The sequence below is a fragment of the Coenobita brevimanus genome, chromosome 90, assembly GCF_032717465.1.
Source record: "Coenobita brevimanus isolate Jiangsu-jjx chromosome 90, ASM3271746v2, whole genome shotgun sequence".
NCBI classification, from domain to species: domain Eukaryota; kingdom Metazoa; phylum Arthropoda; class Malacostraca; order Decapoda; family Coenobitidae; genus Coenobita; species Coenobita brevimanus.
In genome coordinates this window covers 38,662,882-38,673,189 of record NC_137043.1, presented here as the reverse complement: position 1 = coordinate 38,673,189, position 10,308 = coordinate 38,662,882, and positions in this window count along the sequence as shown.

The following is a 10,308-nucleotide window of genomic DNA, read 5'->3' as shown; positions in this document are numbered from 1 at the left end:
GAGAGAGAGAGAGAGAGAGAGAGAGAGAGAGAGAAAGAGAGAGAGAGAGAGAGTCGGGATGAAGGAATTTTGTGAGGTAAAAATTGAGGAATGTGACAGATGAGGGAATATGAGATTTAGAGAGAGAGACAGACAGACAGACAGATGAGACGGAGGGTGAGAGATAATGGAGACAGAGTGAGACCGTGAGAGACAGTAATTTGACACTTTTGAGAGAGAGAGAGAGAGAGAGAGAGAGAGAGAGAGTTAAAGACAGTGATAAGAGAGTGGGGATTGACCAAGTTACACAGGTACTCAGACCACACACACACCTCATGGTCTTTTGCATAGGGCCAGACCTTAATAGACGGCTATCTCTAATTACAGGAAAGAGAGAGAGAGAGAGAGAGGGGGGGGTACCACAAACAGACTCCGGCTCACCGTGTTTTTTCCTTGCAGTTTTTTTACCTAATTAATACCGGTGGCAAACATGTTTTTTGACCCCCTCTTATCACTGTCTCTCTCTCTCTTTCTTTTCTCGCTTTCTCTCTCTCTCTCTCTCTCTCTCTCTCTCTCTCTCTCTCTCTCTCAAAAATCCATAGTTAGGGACAGGTGTTGTTGTTTTTAATTAAGATCTAACCACCTGCAAAAGGACGAGAGATCTGTATTGTCTGTGTATCTATATAATGTACCTCTCTCTCTCTCTCTCTCTCTCTCTCTCTCTCTCTCTCTCTCTCTCTCTCTCTCTCTCTCAAAGATCCATAGTTAGGGACAGGTGTTGTTGTTTTTAATTAAGATCTAACCACCTGCAAAAGGACGAGAGATCTGTATTGTCTGTGTATCTATATAACGTACCTCTCTCTCTCTCTCTCTCTCTCCCTCCTTAAGACGCAGAATGACGAGTGGAATTTTGGTAAGAAAAAAAAAAACAATACGAAAAAATGACAATAAAGAAAAAATGAGAAAGAGAAAATCCCGGTGTTAATCCCCAGAGGCCAGCATCTGTCACGACTCTCTCTCTCTCTCTCTCTCTCTCTCTCTCTCTCTCTCTCATTTTTCATTCATTTTCTTATACTATATGTCCCTCAGACCTTCAAAAACATTTCTTCTTGATTTACCTGGCTCTCTCTCTCTCTCTCTCTCTCTCTCTCTCTCTCCCTCAACGGGTGTTCCAGCATGATAAAAATAAGGGAAAATTCCTCGCTCCGTCTCGCTCACAGCACGAGTAATTCAGATTTCTGTTACCTATCTACTGAAAATAGGAACTGACTTGACATCGGGTGGAGGCTCCCGAAGGCGGCGTTAATACTAATACTAATAATTATGGTGACGGTGATGATGATGATGAAAATGACTGTAATGATAATAATAATAATAATGATGATAAAAATGATGATAGTGACGGTGATGATGATAATAATAATAATAATGATGATGATAATGACGGTGATAATAATAATAATGAGGATAATGACGGGCATGATAATAGTAATGATGATAATTCAGTACCACTCTATATAAATGTGTTCACTGACCTACTCATTGAAGTGGCCATTAACGTAAAGCCACGGATTGTGCTGTGATTAGGTTGACCTGGCATTATGTAGGGATAATTACTGCACAGGTGAAGGTCAAAGGTCATCGGATGTCTGGGTCAAAGGGGAGAGAGAGAGTTTCTGTGTGTGTGGGGGGGGTGTTTGTATTTGTGTGTGTGTGGGGGGGGGTGTTTGTGTGTGTGTGTGTGTGTGTCTGTGTGTGTGTGTGTTAAGAAAATAAAATCACAGAGTCTAAGGTTATAAATGAGAGAGAGAGAGAGAGAGAGAGATGGAGGGAGGGAGGGAGAGACAGAGACAGACAGACAGACAGACAGGCAGAAAGTTACATGTTAATAAAATATAAAATGTTGAAGAAAAAAAAAATCAAGACAGGGAGAGAGACACTATAGAGCTATTCCTCCCTGCAAAACATAAACAAACTCCCTCCGCTTATCTCCCTTTTTTCTTGCCAGGCCGCTTAAGTCCTTCTCCCTGGCCATCAAAACAAACACTAGCCCTTGTGCGTGTGTGTGTGTGTGTGTGTGTGAGAGAGAGAGAGAGAACGAGAGAATTTCTTAAATGTCTTCCATGGGTGGGACTGAACCCGTATCATGATCATTGGTAGATAGAAAGATAGATAAAGAGATACGGTGACTGATAGGTAGATAGACAGATATGAAGAAAAACTGACAGATACAAAGATAGATAGAAAGATAGATGGGTTGATAGACAGGTGAGTAAAGAATATAAGAAGGAAGAGAAGGCAGCATAAAGAGGGAAAGGGAGGGAGGGAGGGAGGAAGGAAGGAAGAAAAAAGGAAGTATAAGAAAAAGGCCAGGATATGATAGAAGGGAACGGAAGAGAGTGAGGAAGGGGAAGAATGAAGGAGGAGGAGGAGGAGGAAAAAAAAGGAAGGAGGGAGGGAGGGAGATTAAGAGAGAGATAAGGAGAGAGGGGACGGAGAAGGATGAAGGGAGGATTAAGAAAGGCACGAGAGAGAGAGAGAGAGAGAGAGAGAGAGAGAGAGAGAGAGAGAGAGAGAGAGAGAGCAAAACTGAGTTACACTATGAAGTTGTGAACTGAAAGATAATGAGAGAGAGAGGGAGAGAGAGAGAGAGAGAGAGAGAGCAAAACTGAGTTACTCTATGAAGTTGTGAACTGAAAGATAATGAGAGAGAGAGAGAGAGAGAGAGAGAGAGAGAGAGAGAGAGAGAGTCAAAAATCCAGAAACTAGATATAGACAAGAATTTTTCAAAATCTCACAGGAAGGTCGAAAGCCCCCCAAAAAAAATTGAAAAGAAAAAAGTGAGCAAACGGGCAGGCGAGTGAGAAAGAGAAGGAAAAAGATAGGGGGAGAGGGGGTAGGAGAGAGAGAGAGAGAGTAGGAGGGAAAAGGTCATAGGAGATACGAAAATGGAAGAGAAATACCGAGATAAAGACAGAGAGAGCGGGTGAGTGAGGGGGAAGGAGAGAAATGGAAAGCGGGAAGGAAGGATGTGAGACAGAGGGAAGAGGAGTATGGAAATGTGAGAGAAAAAACAGAGATAGTGAGAGAGGAGAAGAGAGGATGGGGAAATGTAGGAGAGAGAGAGAGAGGAAAAGTGATAGACAGAGAGAGCGGGCGAGTGAGAGAGAAGGAAAAAGAGAGAGAGGGGGGGGGGAGGTGAGAAAGGCGGATGATGTGAGGAAAGGATGCGGAAATGTAAGAGAGAAAAAAACACGAGATAGCGAGAGAGAAGGAAAAAGAGGGAGGAGGGAAGGGGAAAAGAGGGGGAGGGAGGGGAGAGGGGGAGAGAAAAGGGGGGGAGAGGTTACGGAAATGGAACTTGTGGACGAAATACATAAGGAAATTGAAAGCGCGTTGGTAAGATAGCGAAGTTTGGGGTGAAGGGAGTTGAGGAAGAGGATGGGGGAGGGGTGAAGGAAGAAGAAGGAGAGGAAGGAGGAAGAGAAGGGAGAGAGGTAAGAAAAGGTGAGGGTGAAGGAAGAAGAAGGAGAGGGAGGAGGAGGAAGAGGGACGGAGGAAGAGAAGGAAGAGAAGTAAGAAAACGTGAGTGGTGAAGGAAGAAGGAGTGATTGGAGAAGGGAAGGATGATGAAAGGTAGAGGGAGAGAAAGGAGAGAGATAAGGAACTGGTGAAGAAGGAAGGAGATGGAGAGAGGGAGAGATATAAAGAGAGGGTAAGGGAAGAAGAATGAGAAAAAGGAGGAGGGAGGAGATGGATAGGAGAAGAGAAAGGAGAGAATTAAGGAAAAGGTGAAGGAAAAGGGAGTTAGAGAAAGACGGAGGTGCAGGAAAAGGGGAGAGGGGAGGGAAAGAGAGAGAGAGAAGGAGGGAGAAAGAAAAAGGAGAGAGGACGAGGGACAAGGAGGCCTGGGAGAGGGAGAGGAAAAATTGAGGAGAAAGTGAAAGGAGAGAGAAAGAAGGGGAGGAGGAAGAGGAAGATGGGGAGTGAGGTGAGGGAAGGAAGAAAGGTTGAGAAAGAGAGAGTAAGAATATGGTGAACGGGCAAGGAAGAAGAGGAAGCGAGAGGAGGGAAATGGAAAGGAAGAGGGACGGGAATTGGGAAAGGAGAGAAGGACGAGGTGAAAGAGGAGGAGAGGATGAGGGAGGTGGAGGGGAGAGAAGACGAGGAGGAGAAGAGGAAGACAGGAGTAAGATGAAAGGAAAGGGGTGGAAGGGGAGGGGAGAGGAGGGAGAAGAAAGATTAATGATGAGGGAAAGAGGTCAAGAAAATAAGAGAGAGAGAGAGAGAGAGAGAGAGAATTAGGTCAGAGAGGAGTAAAGAAAAAGCCTCTCCTCTCCATTGTCTCACACCACCAAACTTCCCTTTACCTCCCCCTCCCATCACCCCCATTTCCTTCCCTCTCCCCACCCCCTCACCTCACCTCACCCTTTTTGCTCCCTCTCTCCCTCATGTGCCTCCCCCTTCCACCATTTTCCTCCCCTCCCATCCCCCTCCTTCTCCTCCTCTTCACTATTTCGCTTCACTTCCCCACACTTTCTTCTCTCTTCCTCTGTTTTTCCTTCCCCCTCCTTGACCTCCCTCCTTCTCCCCCCATTTTCCTTCTCCATTACTCATCTCTCTCTCTCTCTCTCTCTCTCTCTCTCTCTCTCTCTCTCTCTCTCTCTCTCGCCTCTATTACTTTGCTATCCTTTTCTCTTCTGTGACACTTGAAGTTTTTCTATTAAGGGGAACTAGGCCTACATGTCTGGCCTCTGAAGGTCTGTGTAACTGTGTAGCTTTCCACCTTCCCTCCCTTAATCACTTTCACTGCTCATTTCCCTCCCTCCCTCCCTCCTTCACACCTTCACGCCTATTTGATCTCTCTCCCTCCCTTCTCCCAACTTTTCTCTCCCTCCCTCCCTCCCTCCTTCTAGCCTCCCTCCCTCCTTCATTTCTCTCCTCCCAACTTCCCTCCTCTTTACCTTCCCTTCCTCTCCCATCTCTTCTCTCCCTCCCTCTCTTTCTCTTACACTATTTCCCTCCTTCCTTCTGTCTCCCTCAGAATCTTCTCACGCCTTTCCTCTCTACACCAGTCCTCTCCTTTCTTTCCTCCTTCCCATTTCCATCCCTCACTACTCCCCTCCCTCCTCCCCTCTCTCTCTCTCTCCCCAGCTTCCTCAGTGTTCTCTTCCTCACTCACTCACTCACTCACTCACTCACTCATTTTCTTCCCTTGAATTATATTTTGTTACGTTATCTTCTGTGATCTGTTCTTTTCTCTTCAATTTTCTTCCTCCCCCTCTCTCTCTTTTTTTTTTTTTTACCTTACCTTCCTGCCCATTCCACCTCCTGCTTACCTGCCTTCCATCTTCTCTTTCCCTCGCATCCTCCCTCCCATGTTTCCTCCACTCCCCCGCCCTCCTCTCTCTTCCCCCTCCCACTTGCCTTCCACCCACCCTCCTCTCGATCCCCCACGTTCCCAACCCTTACCTCCCTTTTCCCCTTACTTCCCTCCCTTCCTCCCCAACTCCCCTCCCCCTATCCCTCCCCCTCTCGTTCACGCACCATTGATAGCTGAGAATGGCCTTTGGTTAGACAATATCAGGGCGGAGATGAGATGCTGCAGCCAGTCCGCAAAAGTGCCACGCCAGGGAGGGAGGGAGGGAGGGAGAGAAGGAGGGAGGGAGGGAAAGAAATAAGAAAGCATGAGTAAGAAGGAAGGATGGGAGAGAGAGAGAGAGACGCAGGGAGTTAAAAGGGAGAGGGAAGAGAGATAGAAAACAGGTAATGAGAGTCTACATACAGACTACACAATTGGCACGAGAGAGAGAGGGGCAGAGGGAGGGAAAGAAATAGGAAAGCATGAGGAAGGAGAGAAAAGAGAGAATGAGAAACAGGGAGATAAAAGAGAGAGGAAAGAGGTGATGAAATTCTACAGACAATCTACAAAAATGACACGAAAAAGAGGAAGGAAAAGAGAGAGAAGAGGAAGATGAAAGAGAGAGATGGAGAAAGAGAGATAGAGAGGCGGAGATGAGATGCTGCAGAAGGCCGCAAAAGTGGGAGGGGGAAGAGAGGAAGGAAGGAGAGAGGAGGGAAGGAGGGAAATGAAGAAAAAGGAGAAAGGTTTAAAGAAGGAAGAAAGAGAAGAGGAAGAAGAAGGAGAGAGGGAGGGAGAGAGAGAGGGAGGGAAACACAAACAAGGATGGAGGGATGGAGATTGGAGATGAGATGAAGATAGTTGGCAAAAGTTGACGGAGATAGAGAGAGAGAATGGGAGACGAAGGATGAAAGGATAGATAGATAGAGAGAAATAGACTGAGAGAGAGAAAAGGAGGGAGAGAAACTAAAGAAAACAAAACTACCTGAATAATAATAAAACACACACACACACACACATACACACACACACACGCAGGAAATAATTACTGAGGATAAAGACAAATAAGCAGAAACAAGAAAAAAAACAAAACAAATTCACAAAAATCGAGAATAATACAAAGAAAAACAAAACAAAAAGAAAGAAAGTGCGATTAAGAAAACTCTCTCTGATTTTTTTGTCATATAAACACAAAAGTGGAAGGAGGAGCGACGGATTAAGGAAGGAAGGAGTGAAGGAAGATGGAGGGAAGGAAGGAGGGAATAAAATGGATGGGTGAGGGAAGGAAGGAATGAAATGGAAGGACTGAAGGAAGATGAAGAGAAGGAAGGACTGAAGGAAGAAGAAGGGAAGGAAAGAATGAAATGGAAGGGTGAAGGGAAGGAAGGAGGGAATGAATGGATGGGCGAAGGAAGGAAGATGAAGGGAAGGAATGAAATGGAAAGGTGAAAAGAGTGAAGGAGGAGGAAGGAGATGGTGAGGGAATGGCAGCGAAGAGTGAAGGATGAAGTGAAGGACGATGAATGAAGGGAGTTGAAAAATCTAAATGAAGATATAGGAAAAAATGAAGGAGGGTGAAGGAAAAATAAAGGAGCCAATGAAGGAAAAAGTGGAAATGGTGAAGGAAAGAAGGATTAAGGAAAACTGAAGGAAGTATAAAGGGATTTAAAAGAAGTACGCATATGGAAGGAGTGAAGGAAGGTAAAGGAAAGTGAAGCAGGGAACGAAGGAAGTAAGTGAAGGAAGAAAGGAAAGAAATGAAGGAAAGGAGTGAAGGAAATGGAGGAAATGAAGGAAATAATGTAAGGACGTGAAGGAAAGGAAATGAAGGAGTTGAAGGAAAGGAAGGAAGGGGGGGAGGGAGCTTCATTTATAAGTTAGTGTGGCCTGAGATCAAGTTTTAATTACCAGCCAACAGCAGCCTCCTCTTGACTCCTCTTACCTCCTCTTGATTCCTCTTTGATTCATTGATGACTCCTACCACTTGATTCACCTCCAATACTCCTGATTCCTCCCTAATTCCTCTTGATTTAGTTTGTCCTCTTGATTCCTCTTGGGTTCCTCTTACCTCCCCTTGATACCTCTTTGATTTATCGATGACTCCTACCATTTGATTCACCTCCAGTACTCTTGATTCCTCCGTGATTCCTCTTGATTTCATTTCTTTTCTCTTGGTTTCCTCTTCCCTCCTCTTGATTCCTCTTGGTTTCCTCTTACCTCCTCTTGATTCTTTGATGACTTACCGCTTGACTGAGCACAAGTACACTTGATGCCTCCGTGAGACCTCTTGATTTCTTTTCTTTTCTCTTGATTTCTTTTCTTTCCTCTTGAGTCCTCTTAATTCCTCTAGATTCCTCATGGGTAGTCTTGAGTTATTCCTCTTAGCGTCTCTTTATTCATCTCTATTACTCTTGATTCATATCTAGTACTCTTGATTTCTCTTGATTCTTCTTAGCTTCTCGATTCCACTTAACTTGTCCTGAGTCCTCTTGGGTACTCTTGATTTTTCTTATTCCTCTTAGTTTCTTTTGATTCCTCTCGAGTGTTCTTGATTCCTCTTGATTCCTTCTCGATTCGCTGCTTATTTTTACCTCTTGATTCCTTATTGTCCTCTTGGTGTCTTTGATTCACTGATTCCCCCTTTAATACTCTTGCCTCTTCTTGTAGGAGGTAGGTAGGTAAGGAGGAAAGCAGCAAGAGGGAGGGAGAAAGAAAGAGGGAGGGAAGGAAGTAAGAAAGAAGGTATGAAGAAGGGAGGGAAGTAGGGAGAGAAAGATGGAGGTAGGTAAGGCTAGAGGAGAGGCAGGGTGGGTAGTTAAGAAGGAATGGTAGGAGGGAGGGAAGGTGGGATGGAGGAAAGAAGGAAGTCATGAAGGAGGGAGGGTAGAGGGAATTGAACTGAATGAATGAAGTAACTCTGAGGCGTCTTTTCTTGGAGGTCATTGGGGCAGGGAGGAAAGAGGGAAGGAGGGAGGGAAAGAGGGATGGGGAAAGGGAGAGGGGGGTTGAAGAGGGATGGAGAGAAGGAGGGAAAGAGATTAGGTATAAGGGTAGGGAAGGAAGGAGGGAGGGATATGGAGACAGGCAGGTAGAGAGTTAAGGTAACGAGGGTTGGGTACGTAGAGAGAGAGGAGAAGGTAGGGAAGCAGGTAGGAAGGGATAGTAGGGAGAGGGTAAGGTAGGGAGGGAGTAAAGTAGGGAGAGTAGGAAAAGAGCAGGGATTAAGGCAGTAAGGTAGGGAGGGTAAAGAAGGGCATTTTTGGGAGGGTAAGAAGTAAAGTAGGTAGGTAGGGAGTTAGGTAGGGAGGGAGGACAAGAAGAGAGAAAGGTAGGGAGAGAGAAAGTAGGGAGGTAGGGAGGGTATGGCAGTGAGAGGCAGCGGTGTTTACCAGGGTGTTTGTTTTGAAATGAAGAGTGTGTGATGAGCGAATCCTCCTCCATACCTCCCTCCTTTTCCCTCCCTTCCTCCCTCCCTTTCCCTCCCTTCTCTCTTTCTTCCCTCCCTCCGTCTACCTTTCCCCTTCCTTTCTTCGCTCATTTCCCCTCTCTCCCTCTCTCTCTTTCATTACCTACCTATATCTTCCCTTTCCTACCTTTGTATCCTCTCTCTCCTTCCCTCTCCCCTCCCTTCCTTCCTGCCCCTCTTATTCCCTACCTCTTTCCTCCCTCCCTTTCATTAACATCCCTCTCATCCTCCCTCTCTCCCATTCTCCTCCCTACCTCATCCTTTCTTCCACCTCCTCTTCCTTCTCTTTTCTCTCTCTGTTTAGCTTCCCCCTCATGCCTCCCTTTCTTGTCTTCCCTCCCTACCTCTCTTCCCTATCACCCTTCCCTACTTCTCCCTACCTCCCTGTCTCTGGCCTTCCTTCCCAACAAACGCCAAACGATCACCTGCAGCTGAGTGAGTCATAGGAGCCTGAGAGTTAAAATTCCCGCCCTCTCCTTGGCTGACTGATGGTGGGGCGTCTCTAAAACTGTGATGAGGGGGTAAGGGAAGGGGTGAGAGGGGTTACGGGTGGGGGGAGAGGGAGGAAGGGTGGGGGTGAGAGAGAGGGTAGAGGGTGATGGAGGGGTGTGAGGTGGTAGGGATGGGGGTGAGAGGGGGGAAAGATGGGGGTGAGAGAGGGAGAGGGTAGAGGGTGATGGAGGAGTGTGAGGTGGTAGGGATGGGGGTGAGAGGGGGGAAAGATGGGGGTAAGAGAGGGTGAGGGAGAGGGTAGAGTGTGATGGAGGGGTGAGAGGTGGTAGGGGTAGGGGTGAGAGGGGGACAGGGAGGGGGTGGGAGGGCCGAGGTGGGGGTGAGATGGAGTGAAGGGGTTGGAGCTCCCCATTAGATAAATTAATGGGTTTTAATGCCCCACCTTCACCTATTTTTGCAGAGTACCCCCTCCCTATTACTCTTGACTCACATTTTCTTTCAAGCCTGATATTCTCTCCCTCCCTCTCTCTCTCTCTCTCTCTCTATGATATTCCACTTCCAATTGTTGTGTGTGAGAGAGAGAGAGAGAGAGAGAGAAGAAAGTGAGAGAAATATATCATTCCACGTCTCACCCTCGTCAGCTCAAAAACACAAGAGTTATGACAAAAAAAAAAACACACAAAAAAACAAGACTTGGGTGTTTGTTGACGTGATTACTTTTGTGTTTTTATTTGGCCTCCGTTTGAATCGCGTGTTTTTTTGGGGGGATTTTCTTTGAGTTGGTGTTTTATCTGTTTATATTACGACTTAGGTGTTTTATTATTCATGCGGCTTTGTCTGCGTGTGTGTTTGTCTGATTTTACACTTACCTATCTGTTTTGTTTGTCTGTCTATCTATCTGGCTATTTATCTATCTATCTATCTCTTCTTATTCCATCATTCTTGTTTCCTAATCTCTATCATTCCTTCATTCCCTCCTCTTTCCTCCTCCTATCCCTCCCTCCTTCCTCCTTACTTCTCTCCCTGTCTTTCTTCCCGCCTACCTCCC